A 17,945-nucleotide genomic window follows, 5' to 3' on the forward strand; every position below is an offset into this window, starting at 1 on the left:
TTGAGCACTGAGTAGACCTGTTTCAAAAAACTAAATGGAAATATTTTCAGGGAAAACTATCAAACCGCCCCTGACCCTCCACCCCATCTGTTTGCTGGAGCACTGTCTTCACAATGGTATTTGATTTCAGTAGTTGGGGAAGTGGATCTTTAGTAATGCCCCTTGTCCCAGATTAGTTTGTTTTTGCTGTTTGTATATTATTTTTATAAGTAACTATTTTTCCTTCCCCTGCCTGACATTTTTCTTCTTAGTCCTTTCTATGAACTGAATTTCTCCTAACTGGTCCACTTCAACCTTCCAAATTTTCCATATGGAAAGCAGAAAAATCCTTAATGACTTTCATGATTTCTTTAGGAGGAGAAGAGGGAGCAGGAGAAATACAGTCTGTGAGTTCGTTCTTTGTACAGTAAAGCTCACTGATATACCTGATATGTTCCATCCTCTCCCGTGTCTCTCAGTAGTTGAACGTACCACAGAAGTGCCTCCTTGCTCAGGAGTTAAAAGCTAATGGTGTTGAAGAGGAAAAAGGTTTTTAATCATGAACTGTGAAAAGCTGAGTAACGAATGACTGCTAATAATTCTCCCTGCTTGAAGAATTCCTGTAAATCTCCTGCCCTGTACATCTGATGTGGAAGAATCATCCACTGTTTGGAGCAGCTTCAGGTCCCTTTTGCATGATCTGGGCTACAGGATGGAGGATCTAGCTTTGGCAGCCAGTGATAACTTGCAGCACCTTTTTGACATGTACGGCAAGACTGTAAATGGTCTCTCATGTGCTGTATTTTTGTAGAGTCTTCACAGGAACTATCTAGAACTTCTCTCAGGTTCAGATCACCTTTTCTCCATTTCTTGGTAAGGTTACTTTGCTAGTCCCTCAGCATCCTGAAATGGATAGAAATACTGGCAACCCAAAAATAAATACAGTTTCTAAGTACCAGCCAAAGTGATTGAAGAGTATCTTTTAATAAGATTTCTTGTTTGTTTCTAAAAGAGATGCATTGCATGAGTGGTTAATTTGGGCTGGACTGTATTTTATATTTCAACAATATTTCAACACACAAGAACGTAGCTTTGTCCTGCAAATTATTGTACGATGCAGTCCCTTAAATAGTCTTTACCATGCAGTTTGGACACCTCCCACCGCAACCCCTCCCCCCACCCCCCCCACTTGAAATGTAGGTGGTCACCCAAAGTAAACAACAGAATTCCTTCTACTCCCTCCACATCTGCCATGTGTTATCTGGCATTCACCTCTGACCTTGATATTCATCATAAGAATAGGAATTGCATCCTATTCAGCTGGGTGCATGCACTTTAACTCCAGTCATCAGTAGCTGTTGGAATAGCATGTGCCAGGAGCAGAAACATGCTGAGACAGTATGAGAGTGTTCAAACTGGACTGTTCCACTTTCTTGTACACTTGGATAATTAAACAGAAATAAGCAAGTCTGTGCATTATTTTGAGGGATGGACTTCAGTATAGTTTAGGATTATGCTTTTGTGGAGTGAAACATGCTTGATACTGACTCTTAATGAGAAGGATTTTTGAAAACAAAATTGTTTTCCTCTCTAACTGCTGTATCAAATGACATTTTGCATCTGTTTGGAGAAATAGTATCCTTTTGTGTGGAAGCAGTAAATTTGAAAGTATGTTTGTATTGCAAACAGCCATCTTCCTCTTCCTTTGAATTCTCTTCCTTTGATATAACATCACTGTCCTCCATGACCTACTGGTATCATTCAAGGAACTAAGTAATTTTTGTTGAGAGTCAGACTTTTAAATTCTGACCCTAAATGTGAGGGTCCATATGTTAGGATGAATACTGATCTGGTCTCTGTGACCCCACTAAATGGAACCCATCTGATTTTTTTTTTTTTCTCACAAAGATGAGCAGAATTACTTTTTGGACACTGTGGAGGAAATAAAACTGCCAATTTGCTGGCCAAGGGTAGATCTCTTAAAACTTTGTCAAATTCTCAGTTCAAACTAGAATCTTCCTCGTTTACTGTAGATCTGCTGCTACTTTCATTTCTTCTTTGTGGCAGAGGTCTGAGGGAGGAATCTGCTGATCCACTAATCTTCAATAGAATTATGACCATAGTCAAGCACTTCTCTCAGCTAATGTGGCTCTGACCTGTAGGATAAATTGCAAAACAAACAAACAAACAAACAAAAAACACCACAACAAGAAACAAGCAAAACAAAATCATCATCAACAAGAAAAACACCCGGGCCTTTAGCTGCCAAGTTTATCTCCTCCCTCTCCAAATCATTTTCATTTTCAGAAAACAGATTTGGGAGCCAGCAGTGTTGTGAGATTGATGTTTCTGCTTTGTTTTGCTGCTACAAGCTGCATGAGTGCTTACAGACAGCAAAGCCAAGGTCTCCTTCTACCCACACTGTTGCCACCTCTGTGAAAAGATGGAGTTACCCCAGCGAAGCAGTTCTTGCTTTGGCACTTCTATCCAGAGGGCTGTTGTGGGGATTAGAAGAATTTAGCAGCACTCAGTGGTACACAGCAGTTGGTTTCTTCACTTTCCAAATTTGTTTCTTCAAATACGTCCGTATTTATATTTAGCAAAATTAACCAGGGGATGAAATAGGTGCTGAGTATATTAATTATGTAATTATGTGAGCAAAGACATACCATGTAATGGACAGTGAATGAAAATGACAAAGAGCTTATGTAAAGAAAATAAATTTCATATTAGGTTTTTGATTAAGTTCCTTATTTTTGCTTTCTTCTTTGCACTTGTTTAAGTTTGCACGTGTACATCAAAATACATTCATTGTACATGTTTGTACAGTTGTTCATTTTTACCAGCAGATTAAAATACAGAAGGCAGGATTCTTATCCAGGAAATCATCTGTTTGAGAAAGACTGTAAAGTGAAATGAAAAGGATTGTATGAACTTTAGTGGTATCTGAGTGGTCTCAATTTGCACATTGTTAAAATCATGCAGTGTCCTTTGGCGCCCTTTTCATCTTGTTTATTTTAATGAAGAAGACCAGTTAGTTTGAAAGGTAGTTTTCAATATGGGAATTGACTTCCGATCACCATATCATTTCACAATTCCTTATATATCAGGAACACTTGAAAGTACATGCACATGTTTGTAGAGATTTTTTTTTTCCTCCTGAGGGGTCCAATTATTTATGCTAGAATTATTCTTATTGTGAGTTATTTTTATAATTGAATCAGAACTGCATAGGCTGATACAGCCCCAAGTTACCTCTGTGATCTAAAAAATCCTCAAAAACAACCAAATAGAATAACTTTGTCACTTGTTTGCATACCAGTTTTGACAATGGGTCACTCAATAGATGTCTAAAATGATCTTTAGCCACATTTTATGAAGCCAGAACTGTAATCCAATAACAATTTTCTGGCTAAGTGCTTCTCAGTTGCCACTGGGGACTAACCGCATCACTGTTGCTGCTCTTAAAATGAGCTTAAGCTAAAAGGACACAAATTTCATATTTCTTTCCTTATTTTCTTGAGAGTAATCTAAGGAAATAATATTTTAAATAATTGCATTCTGGTTCCTGAGGGATATCAACATAATTGCATTGAGAATACCTTTATTTTTTTATGCATTTATTTATTAAAAAAGAAGTACATTCCATCTGTAAACGGAATGATTGGTCCAGTGGCACAAAACAATAATGCAATGAAGCCTCTAGTTCATTAAATTGGAATATGGGGATTGAATTACTAATTTATGTTGGTTCTAATTTTGTGGTATAAATTATAGGATTCTAAGATGTAAGGGAAAAATGTTCCCCATGACATGGACTACCTACAGTTCAGCCAGGAAGACTTATATAAGGCTCAGGAGAGATGAGGGAAGGAGAGGTAATGAAGACTGAGACTGACATGGTTCATTTGGAGTATGTTGGCAGGCACATCACCGAAGGAACAACTCAATAAATAAATAAATGATATTTATTTAAACTGAGAATACTCTGGAGGTGTTACTTGTAAATATGGATAGTTTGAAATACTGGTTTCTGAAACTCTGCATCAGGGAGGTCAGGTAACAATGAAATGAAGAGAGAGAAACTTCATTAACCTTAAGTAATTTCTGGTTTATTCCTATTTTATCTTTCCTGCCGTGTACCCTAGTGTTTTAGTCAGTGTAATCTGGTATTCAAAACTTTTTTGTGAATTTCAGTCTGCTCTTAAGTTCTCCTTATTTTAATCATTTTAGCTTGATTTCTGTGTTTAAAAGTCTCTGGAGCTGCTCGTAGAAAGAAGTATAAAACCCATAGAAGAGAGGACCCCATATGGTCCTTCCAGAGTTATTATTTTTACTGAACTCCTACTATTGGGATCTAGTTCTGTGGTTTCAGAGATGAAGTCTTTACTGGTTCTTATTTTCACCTTTGAGACCACAGGCAAGTCGCTTTCTGAGAATGGCTTTTACCCCAGTGTCACATTTTTTTCAAAAACTTTTTCATTACTTCGTTTCCTTCTTGCCTAACAGCAAGTGTTTCAGGAAGGTTGTCCTCAGATTTTCTGGAAAAATATTAGTTAATCTTTCCCTTTCTTGCATTAATTATCAATTTCCTGTAAACCATCTATACGGCAGTTAGTCCTGACTGTTCTGGAATTGGCCATTGTTTTAATAAGTCTGAAACCGTACTGCTGCTTTGAACTTAACATTTCCACCCACCCATCCATTCACTCCAACCTTCTCCCTGTCTTCTCTGTGCTTTCATTTGGAAACCAATCTAATAAGCACAGTAGAGAACTTTAGTTTCATCTTTATTCTGTGCCACATCTCATCTTTACAGGATTTTTAAGAAGCCACCATATTGAGTAAGTAGTTCAGTATGAGATACCCTTGCTTCACAGTCTTTCTTAGATGAAAGATGCAGTTATGTTAGGGACATTTCCTACTGGAAATGTTGTCTGTCTTCGTAGAAAAAAATTAATTGGTTACAGGGAAATGTTAGGTCACAGCTTAAACTGGTGAATGAGCACATGGTGAGGGGGTGTGGCTGGCCCAGGGAGCACAGAGAAATCGTTTGCACCTGTGTTACCGATGTGACCAGAAGGGATGGACCAATGGTGCATACAAGGCACCCTGGTCACGTGGAAGGGCTACCCACTGAAGGGTGAGCCTCTCTTGCACGTAGACTGCTTCATGTGAAGGAGTGCTGCATAGCCAGATGAGCCTTCACCAGTGAGTGAGTGCTAGTACTCTTTCTGTATATGACTATTGATCTACCTGTGAGTACTTTGCCTGCTATTGCTAAGAACCTGTCAGAAGTGATTTTGCTTCTTCGTAAGTAGAACATCAGTTATTTTATTTATTTACTGATATGCTTTGAACCACAATTAATTCTAGTTCACCATATGAATGATCAAGGTTCTTCCATCTTAAAATTCCCGCTTGGTTTAGAGGAAGGGAGACTTTGCTCTCACTAGAGCATTAGAGGTAGTCAACTTGAAGTCAGAAATAGAGGGCTCTAAGGCAGGTCAGCAAGATGTGAGGCACTCTTGAGTGCTGGTTCTCTGTTCAAAGCAGGGTGAGCTTGAATGAGGTTGTTCAGGACTTGTACTGTTGAGTTTTGAACTTCTCCAGAGTTAGGGACTTGCACAATTTCATTGGGATGCATGTTAACATTTTATTATCTGCGTGTTTGTTTCTTTCTTTGAGTATTTAATTTTGCTATCCATTGTTGCAATTTGCTGACCATTGTCTCTCAAGCATTCATTTATGCACCTTTGAGAAAAATTGCTCTCACAGAGCTTCAGGGCTTTCAAGAAATACTACTCTGTCTTTAGTAATTCCTTGATTATTATTATTTTTTTTAACATATATTTTTTAGCATTTTAATGAACTTCATCTAATGTTGCTGTAGCAGAGAAAAACAGACTCCTGTACTTGCGTGTAAGAATCAGTTGGTTTTCTTATTTCAGTGTCTGCAATGTAGGTACATTTGGGCTCTGTAAGAAATATATTTTGAATTTGATAATCACACTTTCAAAAGCTGTTTTATGGAGGATAACTGTTTTCCTTGGCAGGTCATATCTTCTGCTGCAAAAACTCATGGTACTTGGAGTGCATCATCTCATCAAGGCTGCATGTGCTTTCCTTGAGTCAATGGTTGAACATCATAAACCTTGATTGTTTTCATGGGCTCAGAGCAGCACAGGGGTTTATGCTGATTGTCCATAATGTGTCTGAAGCTTATCTTTCTATACCTCATTGGCTCAGAGAATATGTATTTGTATAATATTGAAACTATAAATGGAAGAAACGTGCCTATTATCAAACAAGAACCAGATTTTTATGGTGATAAGACATTCATTTTTCATTATAAATCTGGCCTTGTTGTCCCTTCCCTCTGCCAGGGGGATCATACTAGAAAGTTTTTGACTGTGTATTTGACTGAAAAAGAAAAAGCTTTATTACTAAGTCTTTTTTGTTTCTTGTGTTTTTTTTTTTTTTTTCCAGTGTTCTCCTAGAAGATAACTGAGATGCAAAGTACTTACAGCATTGGTAAGTCACGTGACTGATTACATTTGAAAAAACTTGAAGAAATATTGAATTTATTGATGTGAAATCAATAATTGGAAATCAAGAAAACAAAATCTAAGTAATGCTTTTGGGTTAATAGTAATAGGAATGGCCTCAAGTTTCACCAGGGGGGATAAAAAAAAAAATTTATACCCGGAGTAATTTCTTCACATAAAGGATGGTTAGGCAGTGGAATGGGCAGTCCAAGGAAGTGGAGGAGAAAGCATCCCTGGAGGTGATGAAGAACCATGTGAGTTGAGGCTCTTTGAGATGTGGTTTAATGATGGACTTGGTAGTGTAATGTGATGGTTGGACTCAATGATCTTAAGTCTCTTTTTCAACCTAAGTAGTTCTATGCTTTTAAAATGGTAGATACAGCTATGCAGTGTGTTCTCAAACACTGTAAGTTATTCTAATGCTGATTACTAGTTCCAAAGCAGAAAACTGTATTAGAGAAATAAGTTGTTTTTCCATGTATACTGTCACAACTCTTTTAATCAAAACACAGGGACTTGAGGTCTATAAGTACCAGCCTCACATGCCAGGTAAATTTCAGTTTACCTGTTTCCTCAGTTCTTGGGTGTGAATTCTCTTTTGTGATTGTGACTCCAGTCAGTTGTCTCCTGCTGTGGACAAACGTAAAAGGTATTCTCTTCTATTCTCAGTATAAACAAAGGAGTGGGTTTGTTTGAAAGAGAATCTTCCTCTAATTTGGGAGTAATGAGATAAGTTACTTGAGAAGACATAGCTTGCATTTCTTTTTTTGTACAATATTTTATGAAGTGATTTAACTATGTATTATAGAGGTGTGCTGAGGAGTACAGAAGAAATAAGTAGCTGTTCATATTAGTAGTTTATCAACAAACTTTTGATTCACATTAATATGGCTTGAGATTTTCCTCTAACCCTCACTTATTCTTGCCAGAAGTATATTAATAGGTTAAGAATTTCTTACTGTCAGAACAAACTCTCAAAAATTCATGCTGGACCCTGTGCTAAAAGGAACTTTTACTAACATCACTCAGATGCAGTCCACCTGGGAGGACACTATTACTAGCTGCTTATAATTATGTATGTTAATCCTGTCATGAGTGTCACATAGAAAACTGCAGCTTTCGTTATCTTTTGCCTTTCCCTCATCATCCTTCTTGTCCAACCAATTTCTGACTCTCTCCACTGAATTTTCTCCTTTGAAGTGGGTTTATTCTTTTCAGCTCTAGCCCAGGCTTTTCTGCATATGCATCTCCCAGCTGCATTCCATAGGCATAAGGACCAAACGAACAATTACTGTGTGTAGCACAAAGTGTATGGGAATACATCTGGAAGGGGGAAATACCTCCTTGTTATCATACAGATGTTCACTGTGGGTGAGGAACTACTGTGAGGAATCGTAGCAAGAAGCAAAATAAGCTATTTTAAGTTGTTTTCTTCTACTTTGCCCTGAAAAACTAGGAGTTTTAAGCATACATTCAAGATATTAGCTATTTCTTGTCTGAGGTATTGTGCTCAGTATTTTACTATAGTATTGCGGACAAGCTGTGGAGGGGCCCATCACTGCTGATTCATGATTTTGCATCCATGTACGTGGATCCTCTGCCTTCTGACATTTTCCTTACAGATCTTGGTGGGGTGTGTTTCTGTGTGTGTGTTTTGTTTGTTTTATGGTGATCTGTTTTTCAGTTAGTTCAGGACTAAATTCAGTTCTGGTGGATAAGATTTAGGATGAGAGACTGTCCCTCTTTCTCATAGAAGAGATCTGCTCTGCTCACTTGGTTTTCATGAAGTCTGGATTTAGAAGGGACATGGGAGCACTTAATCTAGGCAGGTGTAGGAGGAGTTACAGTTCTAGTTTTATCTTCATTCCTGTATAAACCCATTCCAATATAAAGTTGTTCAAGCAAAAAGCAGCCATTACACTGCTAGTATTTAAATACATTGGACAAATGGCTGTAAAGCAGCCCATGACTGCTTTCTACTTCTGCCTCAGTCACATATTAAAACCATCTTTGATATTCTCAACATCATAATTGTGAAAGGTAGACTGATTCTGTTTTCTCTATTAAATGCCACTGATTTAAATTAAGTGGCAGTAGGCTTTTTGCTATTCATCAGACAGTTTACTAATGCAGAAAACTCCTCAGTCATCAAAAGCTCCTTCTTTGGTTGTACCACAATCATTGTGACAGTTCCAGGTAAGAGTATTTGGCAGAAATAGCTCAAGGGTTCATTCTTTCCTGAATATTTACTTTACCTGACATATCTTTCCTGGGTGCCACAGTGATTAGTCATCTGTATATTATTTAAGGGAAGCTGAGGTATATTATTCTTTCCATATAAGAAACAGCTAGGGGGTGTGTAACGAAAACAAATAACAAAAGACCTTTAGTGTTGAAGACAACCCGTTAGTAAAGAAAGTGCTTGTTCAAATTAGAACTGTGTATGCATGTGTACTCTAGGTAGGTCAGAAAATATTGGCTTCCTTCAAGATTACCTGAAAATTTTCACTTAAACTACTGTAAACAATCTCTCTCTAACATATATACGTATGAATCTTAATAGACTTTAATAGTTTGGGCTGAAATTTTTCTTGAATTGTGTTTGTCCTATGTTTTTGGAAATGCCTAAAAATCTACTGGCAGAACATTATCTGTCCTTGAATTACTAGTTCCTCTTGAGAAAGATTATATTGTTTGTTTGGTTTTTTTCCATGACCTAAATGACAGAGGTCTGTAGAGTTACTCTAAGTTTTACTAGTGAGTCATGGAATCGTCAGTGTGATTCTGGCATTTGTGGAGAGCTGAATAAATCTGAATTCTTAGAAACTTGATAATCTACAAATATAAAGGTGAGATTTAAAATCAGGGTGAAATCCACTGGATAAAGTGCTCAATAAGCAGTTCAGATATTTTGTAGAAATATTTCAACAATTTTTCCTTTTCAGTGTGTGCCTTCAGGCTCTTTTTATTGTATGCTTTTCAAAACTTCCTCCAGAGACAGAATTATTAATTTCTTCCTAGGTTTTAATACAGTACTCAACACTACAGTCCTTCACAAACCATTAATGAAGTTATTTTCATAACACCCTGGTGAAATGAGGAGGAATTATTGTCCTCATTTGACAGATGGAGATTGGGACACGGCAATTCAAGGTTGAAAGTACCTACTAATTTGGGAACCCAGTCTGAGACATCCTGCTTCAGCCTCTTTCAGAACACTTAACATCAGGCAGTGTGCTGAACGGACAGCTTCCTTTAACTTTAGCTGCCTTTGTGGGTAATCAGCGCTTGAAACCCGAGCTCTGCCTTGCTCCAAGTTGGGTACTGAAGCACATGAGGAACACAACTATGTGTGAAAAGATTGGTTTTTAAGACTTATCTCATATCTGATAGTCCCTCCTGTGATAACAGTATAGTCTCCAAACCCTTCAAGGCAACTTTTAGACTGCCTTAAATAGGAAACCTTTTTCTTTCGTCCCCTTTCTCTCTGAATTCCTCAGTTGCTATGTAGTTCTGAACCTTGGCAATGCACAGAGTGCTTCCCTTCATCAAGTAGTACCCTCCTGACCTGCATGGGTATATCCCAGAGGCATGTCTGTGTCACGTACTGTATCAATTACGGCCTTGTGGAAAACTCAGTTTGTGACTATGTAACTAAGTCTGTCTGGTGCTCTGTTCCCCAAATGCCAAACACTTGTTCTGACTTCAGTCACAAACAATTGGAGCCCAAGGTGTATCAAATAGAGATAACTGCAGAGTACTAATGAAATGGCAGGCAAAAAATAAAAAGGCTCTGTATTGGTTTCTGTAGGTAGATATAATTTGAGCTGTAAAGATTTACTGCTTACTTTACTGATTTCCTCCCATTCCCTGTCTCTTCTCCCTTACTTTATACTTACATCCAAAATATTGTAGGGTAGGGGCTACTGTCTTTTTTTTGTATAAAACTTTCTGTAGTGTTTCCTTGATCAAAGAACCTCATCTTCTCTGACAGAATGAGTAATGTGAACCAAATAGTTCTTCTATATTCTAATAAAGTCTCTCGACTACTTAATTAAAATGCTTGTTATAGAGACTGACCTCAGAGCTGGTCACTGACAGTTTGCTATGTGTATTGCCCACCTAGAATGTTGTAGGGAGAACTGCAATTTGTTCACTAACTTTTGTTTCTCTTAAGTGAATTTAATGTGTTTTATACTTTTCAATTTACTGAAGTGCTACTAGTTTATTAAAACAGAACATTAACTTGACCTGTATACCTATGTCACAGGACTGTTGTGAAGATTATTAATTAGATAATGTTTGTAAAGCACTTTTTATAAGTGAAAAGTGCTATAAAGTCTAAGTATTATTATTGCAGCATGATAGAGATCACAAAACACAAGTGAATTAGCTGTAGGTTTAATCCTTATAAGGCAAAGCATACCAGGGGCAAAATAACATTGCAGTTATTTTTCTTACATCCAGCACTTCATTAACTACCACATACGGTTATATAACTCTGTGAGAGTCTAACTTAGTAAAGTTTATAATCATAGCAGGAAAAGTTCTCACGGGTTTTGTAGCAAGATGTGTATGTACAGCCCTTAAGGTCACACAGAGTTCCTCCAGCTATGCAGTGCTGGTGCCTCAAGTTGCATGCAGGGACATCACTGTGTGCTTTGGCTCTCTCCAAGTTAACCCCTCTTTGCAGAAATGATTCTATGTTAAGTAATAAACGTAAGTCTGCAAATTGGCCTAACGCTATTGAATGATTACGGCTATCTATATCTTCTCAGCATTTCTCTGTGCTTTTTCTCACCAACTTTCTTCTGCAGTCTGTCTGTTTTTCCCCTGCTTTTACTGAAGAGGTGAGAAAGATGCATCTGAGTAAATAAACTTAATTTGAGCCAGAAAACAACTCTTCAAGGGTTTTGAGAAAGTTAGTTGGCACTTTTCTGTAATTATCACACTGCATGTCTTGCTGAAGACCTATTGCTACTATGATTACTGTTTTCTCTGAGGGTACTATAAAAATACAGCATTTTCTCAAATCCAGTTCTAGTCCTATCTCTGTCCCATCTTCTGTAGAATGATCTTGAGACAGAATCTTGAAAAGTAGCATTAATTGCCTGGTATAGCTACCTGCTGTTTATGGTAATAGAAATATGAAGTAGTATCCTAAAAGAATAAGTGTGCCAGGTCATTAGGAAACTCTCTTCATATGTGAAAATTCAAAGTGTGAGCTTTTTTCAGTGGAGGGTAAAGATGTGTAGATTTCTGAGGATTGGTTTCTTACTGGCTTTTTTTTTTCCCCACTGCCCCTTTCCTTCCTCCTGCAGGAGCTGCCAGACAGCCCCTCTTAAATACTAGTTGCTGATATGTTGCAGCAGTAATCCTGCTCTGACTAAAGCATCATTCTGTATTTGTTTTTTTTTTTTTTAAAGTGCACTCATACATCATGTTCTCCCCCCCTAAAGTTCATATCTAAAATCATATGGTGAGTTTAGCATATCTCCTTACTCCTGAAATATGCTGAATGTGTTAGAATACCAGGTGGGTATTGATTAAAGCTAGTGAATACTGAGCACCGTGTGTGTGTGTTCCAGGAGAATCAATTCCTGGGTACTTCTGACAGGTGCCTGTCAGGACCTGTCTGCAGCTCTTACAGCAAAGTGGTGAAGCACCTGTGCTGGGAGACACTTGTTTGTTGTTCACAGAGCTCCCAGGATCATGGCTTCTTATCCATATTGTCACATAGACATCCTCAGTGTACCCTGCTTCAGGCAGCTGGCAAGGCAGTAAATAAATGGTGTTGGCTCTCAGGAAGGGGATAGTGAGGTCATATTCAGTAAGGACTGCATTTGCCTTAGTGGCCAGAAGATGACTGCAGGCAATTACTGTGTGGGCTAAAACAGATGAATGTTGTGTAGAACAACAGCCCTTAGATGTGCCCTGGCCCACAAGCAAGCTCAGGTGTGAGCAGGGTTGCTGAGGTTGCCCTGTGAGTCTTGCCTGGGGATGGCCAAGATGGCCTCCCGTGGAAAAGCTGGGAGGGCACAGGTGGGGTTTGATTGTAAGCACAAGCCCCACGACTGTGCACTCATACTGGTGATTTGGGGAGCTGAGTGTGAGGGATGCCAGAATGAGCAAGTAGTTGAATAGGAAAAAGCTTAGGTTTAGGGATCTACTGATATCTTTCTGTTAATACTTGGGCTTTTGTGTACGGGTACAATTCCTGTGTGGGTGATGCAATGACAAAAGTGAGCTTTAACTTGGTAGAGGAGAGGAGCTTCACTCTATTCAAATTGCAACCAGCTGATGCCAAAAGCCAACTGGGTGGGGAGGGGATTATTTATCGTCCAACCAGTGAGGGGAGGGTTATTTATAGCCAAACTTAGAAGCAAGGCATCAGGTGGTGAGGAGCCCTTGGGTCAGACAAAGACATCTGCTAGGAATGTCAGCAATACAAAGGTAACCCTTTATCCAATGGTAAATGATAGGACAGAAATTACATCTGACCTGGAGGGAGAAAGGTTACAGAGGCATGTTTGGGGGAAGTAACAATATGTCAGACAAAGGAATTAACTAAAAGTAGGCCCATTGCCAAAAATAATATCTGTATACCAAAGAGAGACTTGAAGTCAGAAATAGGTGAACTATGTGGCTGTGGGTGGGAGGGGACTGATCTTCACAAAATGCAACTCAAACAGGATGAGACATATACAATACTGAAGTACATCATTATTAGCTGGACAGAATAGATCAGATAATGGAGTACTTTGGTACATGTCTATGAACTATGTGAAACAGAACAGCCATGAGAAGGATTTTGTGTAGTAGTATTCCAGGTGCTTTTCTGTAGGCAAGTCAGATAATATTTTAGTGTAAAGACATGGTAGCTTGATGGTGATTTAAACTTCCTTTTTCTAATACAGTGTCTTAAGTGTTTACAGTGCATTCTGAGCTTCATTAAGTTGCCATTGTTATTTAGTGATATTCTAATTTATGCTATCTGTTGCTACTCAAGAAAAAGATGCTGAAGACCTGATTCTTGTTCTCACTAATGCTGATATAATTATGGTGTTATATAGCATAGGTAGAAATGTGCAGAGGCCTACTACATGAGCTTAAGGAAGGGTTGCTGTTAACGAGAGTCAGTCCCTGAGTGTGGAATTGTGAAGATGAAAGAGAGAGGTAACGGACTCTAATAAAACAGTAATGGGTTTTATCTAGCTGTATATAAATGGCTGTTTGTGACAATAGGGTAAGGTTCAGAGAACCAATTTCTTGACAACTCAAACTTTGAAGATAAGCCAGCTTTAAAAGACACAAGAGGAGAGTGTCCTCAGTCATACATGATAAGCATGAAATATGAAACTGGTCAAACAAAATGTTATGCACCTCATGGCAATGAGTTCTGTATGGTAATTATATGTGCTTCAGATGATTGAAAAGATCAGATGTTTGTCTGGAAAAGGAGGAAACAGATTTTATTGAAAGGAATAATAACATCAATAAGTTAAGACAAAACTTTTAGTCTCTGGGCAGGAGTGAAGTGCATGTGGATGGGGTTCTGAGGGAACTGTTATTATATAATTTTCCCCTTTAGATTTTTGTGCTCCCATTTGTAGCAGTGGGTACTTATGCAGTAAGATCTGCTGATGAACTGTTTCTCTGCAACTGTGCTTGTGTAGGAAGGGAGGAGGGGGTGCCACAAGAGTGTGCTGCTATTCAGTGCATTTAAACAGTTTCAGAGAACATAGGTAAGGTAACCTTGTTATAAGTGACTTTGGGGGTTGGCTCCTTAGTTGTGTGGAAGTAAAGTATAGTGAAGTTATCTTCAGATCCCAGCCTCCCACAGATAAGCCAGCAGTGAATTCTGTGCAGTGAGGAGTTCTGGACAGTTTTTCTGCCACCCCACTGTATTTTTTCAACATCAAAATAATTTTGTAATTTTAAGAAGTGCATAAATACACAGTTCCTACTCAAAAGCACTGATTCCTCATGCAATCTATGTCATCTGCAGAGGTGGCAGTGAGTGCCAGGTCTGCTGCTCTGGGCTCTCAGTGCAGTCCCAACCCACGTCTCTGCAGTCCTGCCCTGCATTCAAGTGGGGCTGCACATGTCCATGAGGTGCTTGGCTCTCCTCAACTCTGTTCTGCATAGCGAGATAGAAAACCTTTCCCAGACTGAAGTGAGGGAATCTTACCAACTAAAAATGGCAGTAGACTGCCACTAGTGTTTTTGTCACTTCCAAAGGTAAAGTGTTTAATCTGGTCTTCCACTGTTGCTTTACCTGATGGCTGCTGCTCTAGTCACTGAAGTCATCTGGATGGCAATATGGGGGTGAAAAGCACAGTAGCCACACCATAAGCACTGTGGATTTGTGGAGGAAGAAGAAATTGTTTCTGCACTGCCTCCTTTTCATACTTTGTATCATGAAAAGTAGTCAGCTAATTACCTTCCATGGTTACTGCTATTGTAATATGTGCCTGTTTGAAGTGCAGAGATAATCATCGATTGTACACTCTTGACTACACTATTAATGGTTTCAATACCCACATTGTGTTTACATTTTTGCTTTATAACACTTAGCTATTGTGGTTTTAACACATAGTAATTCAGTGAATACTGTCTCCATGCAATGCCCTTGCCATTTCACTCTGCGGTATTAAGTGTTGTTTTTCTGGGAAGGTCTTGAAATGTGGGGCATTATGTATGAGTTATGCTAATTTGTTAGGGCAATGAATACATTAATTTCATTAGTAAATGGCCTCAAAGCAATAATTACCAGTGTAGGTGTGTCAGAAATGATCATGTTCAGTTTTGCCAGTTAATTATTAAGATTTTGTTCTAAGGGACCAAGATTTGACATCCAGCTTCAATTTAGCCATAAATAAAAGTCTGAAGTATATCAGGCTGAAGCAATCTAGCCAAGAACTTGTTTTGCTCTTAGAAATTTTTACATTTTGTCCAATTGTGCCTGCCAATAAAATGCCAAAATAATTACTGTCAGTGATATGAGGCTTATACTATACCTCCGAAAAAGGCACATCATAATGAAAATAGCAATTGCACTTTCTAATTCCTCTCATTTTTGCCTTGTGTTACAGAATGTTGAATTACTCAATGATAGATTTACTTGCTAGTGCAGTACTTGAAATGGCTTCAGTTTATCATTAAAGCTGGAGGTTTTTAGTGTTTTTTCTTAATAAAGTTTACCACTAATGGTTTAATTAGGTTTCTAAGTTATATCCATGCATTTCTTCAGCTTTACATGGCCAGTACTGCAAAGGAGACAAATAGAGGCACCTGTGCACCTGAATTAATTTCCATATGTGTGACCCTATTTTTAATCACAGTGGACCTGTTGAGAGCACCTAATGAACCACTGTTCAGGAATAATATGCTTTTAAGCACCTTATGACTGTATTTTTTTCCAAGGGGAGCTTAGGAAATTGTGTATCTGAACTGAGAAATTTGGAGAACTGTTGTCATTTTAATTACTGATGCTGTTTTCATTTGCGGTCTGCTTTGTAAAATGGAGGCACATGGAGAAAGGGACAGATCCTCTGTTCTCTTCATTGAAGTTATGGCTTCTTTCAAAATATATTTAGTTTTAATTGCAAGGCAGAATGTTTTAAACCACTATAGAACAATGCTGTTAGGAAAAAAAAAGGGGGGGGGGGGGGGGGTGATATTTATCATCTTTTAGTTAAATCATCAAACATACTATGCTACTCAACTGTATCATAGGAAAATACACTACATATAGAAACAAGAAGCACACAGGGCTTCCTACATATCTCATCAGTGGATGTGGATAACAGCCTGTCAGAGAAGCTACTTCGTGAAATATATTTTATTTTGAGTGTAGGACTCCAGCCAAGCTCACCAGATTCAGTGCAGAGGTCATCATTCATCCAGTCCAAAGATCATATAATCTTCAGATTTTGCTTCTTGACCTTATTTCATAATCGCAAGTAGAGCTGGTGAATAATGATATTACATCCAGCTTCTTAGATTTACAGATACAAAGAGTGAGTGTCTAATTGTCTTTCTTCTTTTGCATGATTGATAACTTTCCATTAGTTGAGCTGATCTTCAGTTTGCTTTGGGACCAATATAAGCAAATCTAACTCATCTCACAGTGAGTTCTGGCATGTGTATGGGCAGCCTGGTTAATTTAACTTTCTTGTTGATCTTCTAACCATGCAGTGAAAGTCAAGAACAGTGGGTGATGTTATTACAGACATCACAGGCCCAAGATGCCCAATCTTTTTGCAGTTTCTAGATGGTTTTTATTCTGCACAGCTGTGGGGTTTCTTTTTTTTTTTTGAAGCTGTTCCAGTATTTGTTTAGTGACTGAGAAACCAAGGGAAGGAGTTCCCTTTTTTCTCAGATTGTGCCCCTTTTTCCAAGATATTGTGAGAAAATGAGTCTTCCTTGTGTTTACCAGGCAATTAAGTCGAATGTATTGGCCCTTAGTGTTCAAACGTATCTAGACTGGTGCAAAACTATCAGAAGAATTTAGGATTACTATTCACCATAGACGTTCTGGAATATGAAGCAAAATGTAGACAAAATCCCTCCTTATATTTTATTCCTGGAAGATAAATCCCCTGGGAAATCAAGTTTTGTAAAAAGCTGTCAGTAGTGAAGAATTTTTGTTTTTACCAGATGATTAAACATCCTAGTCTTTCAGAGAAGGGGTTGCCATAAAGTCGGTTACTTACCTTGTTTGTTTGTTTTTGTTGTTGGTTTATTTTTGTTGTTGTTATTAGTATTAAGCTTAAGCACGTAAGTATTGCTTTAGTAGTTATGGCATACTTTAATAAAAGTTTAGTGATGTAAAGGAGCTGGTTGCAAAGATGTTCTTTGCACATAAGTCCCACTAGAAACTCATTTACTTACAGAATCAAATGCTAAGTAAAATAAACAGCTTGGCTTTCTACTGACATTTTATAGCCACCTTAAGGGAAAGGTGGGGGGGGGGGGGGGGGGGGGTGTTGCCATGTGGGTTTAATTCATGAACTTCCACTCAAAGTGCTCAAAGGCAATACAGTAGTTGAGCCAACTTTCCCTGCTAAATCACAAAAGAGGTTTTTTTTTTTTTTCCCCAAATACAGGGGATCAACTGCAGCTGCAAAGAGGAAATTTAGAATTATCATCATACCAGTATCAGAAGGTCCTTTATATTTATAGCTTCATAAAAGTTCACAGCTAGAATATTTGCTGCCAACTCATAAAAAAAACTAATGAAAATATCTGCAGTTTTTTTCATGGACAGTGGCTTCTTAATCCCTTAAATCCTGATGAATTCTTATATTCAAAACATTTGCAAAAGAGGAGGGTGACGGACTTGTTGCATTCTTAGAGTAGGTTACACTTAAACTTGTTAGAGGACAAACTGCTGTGATTTTACATGGGTAATGT

At 38.2% G+C, this 17,945-nt stretch overlaps 1 long non-coding RNA gene across 2 annotated transcripts in view; it reads left to right on the forward strand.

The window, feature by feature from the left end:
• LOC101750715 overlaps positions 1–17,945 on the forward strand; it is a 424,944-nt gene that overhangs the window by 254,627 nt on the left and 152,372 nt on the right. For both annotated transcript variants that reach the window (XR_005862065.2, XR_005862061.1), the window contains one exon: positions 6,469–6,513. This is a non-coding gene — a long non-coding RNA (uncharacterized LOC101750715). The remainder of the gene's footprint in view (positions 1–6,468; positions 6,514–17,945) is intronic.

The sequence above is a fragment of the Gallus gallus genome, chromosome 8 (assembly GCF_016699485.2).
Source record: "Gallus gallus isolate bGalGal1 chromosome 8, bGalGal1.mat.broiler.GRCg7b, whole genome shotgun sequence".
NCBI classification, from domain to species: domain Eukaryota; kingdom Metazoa; phylum Chordata; class Aves; order Galliformes; family Phasianidae; genus Gallus; species Gallus gallus.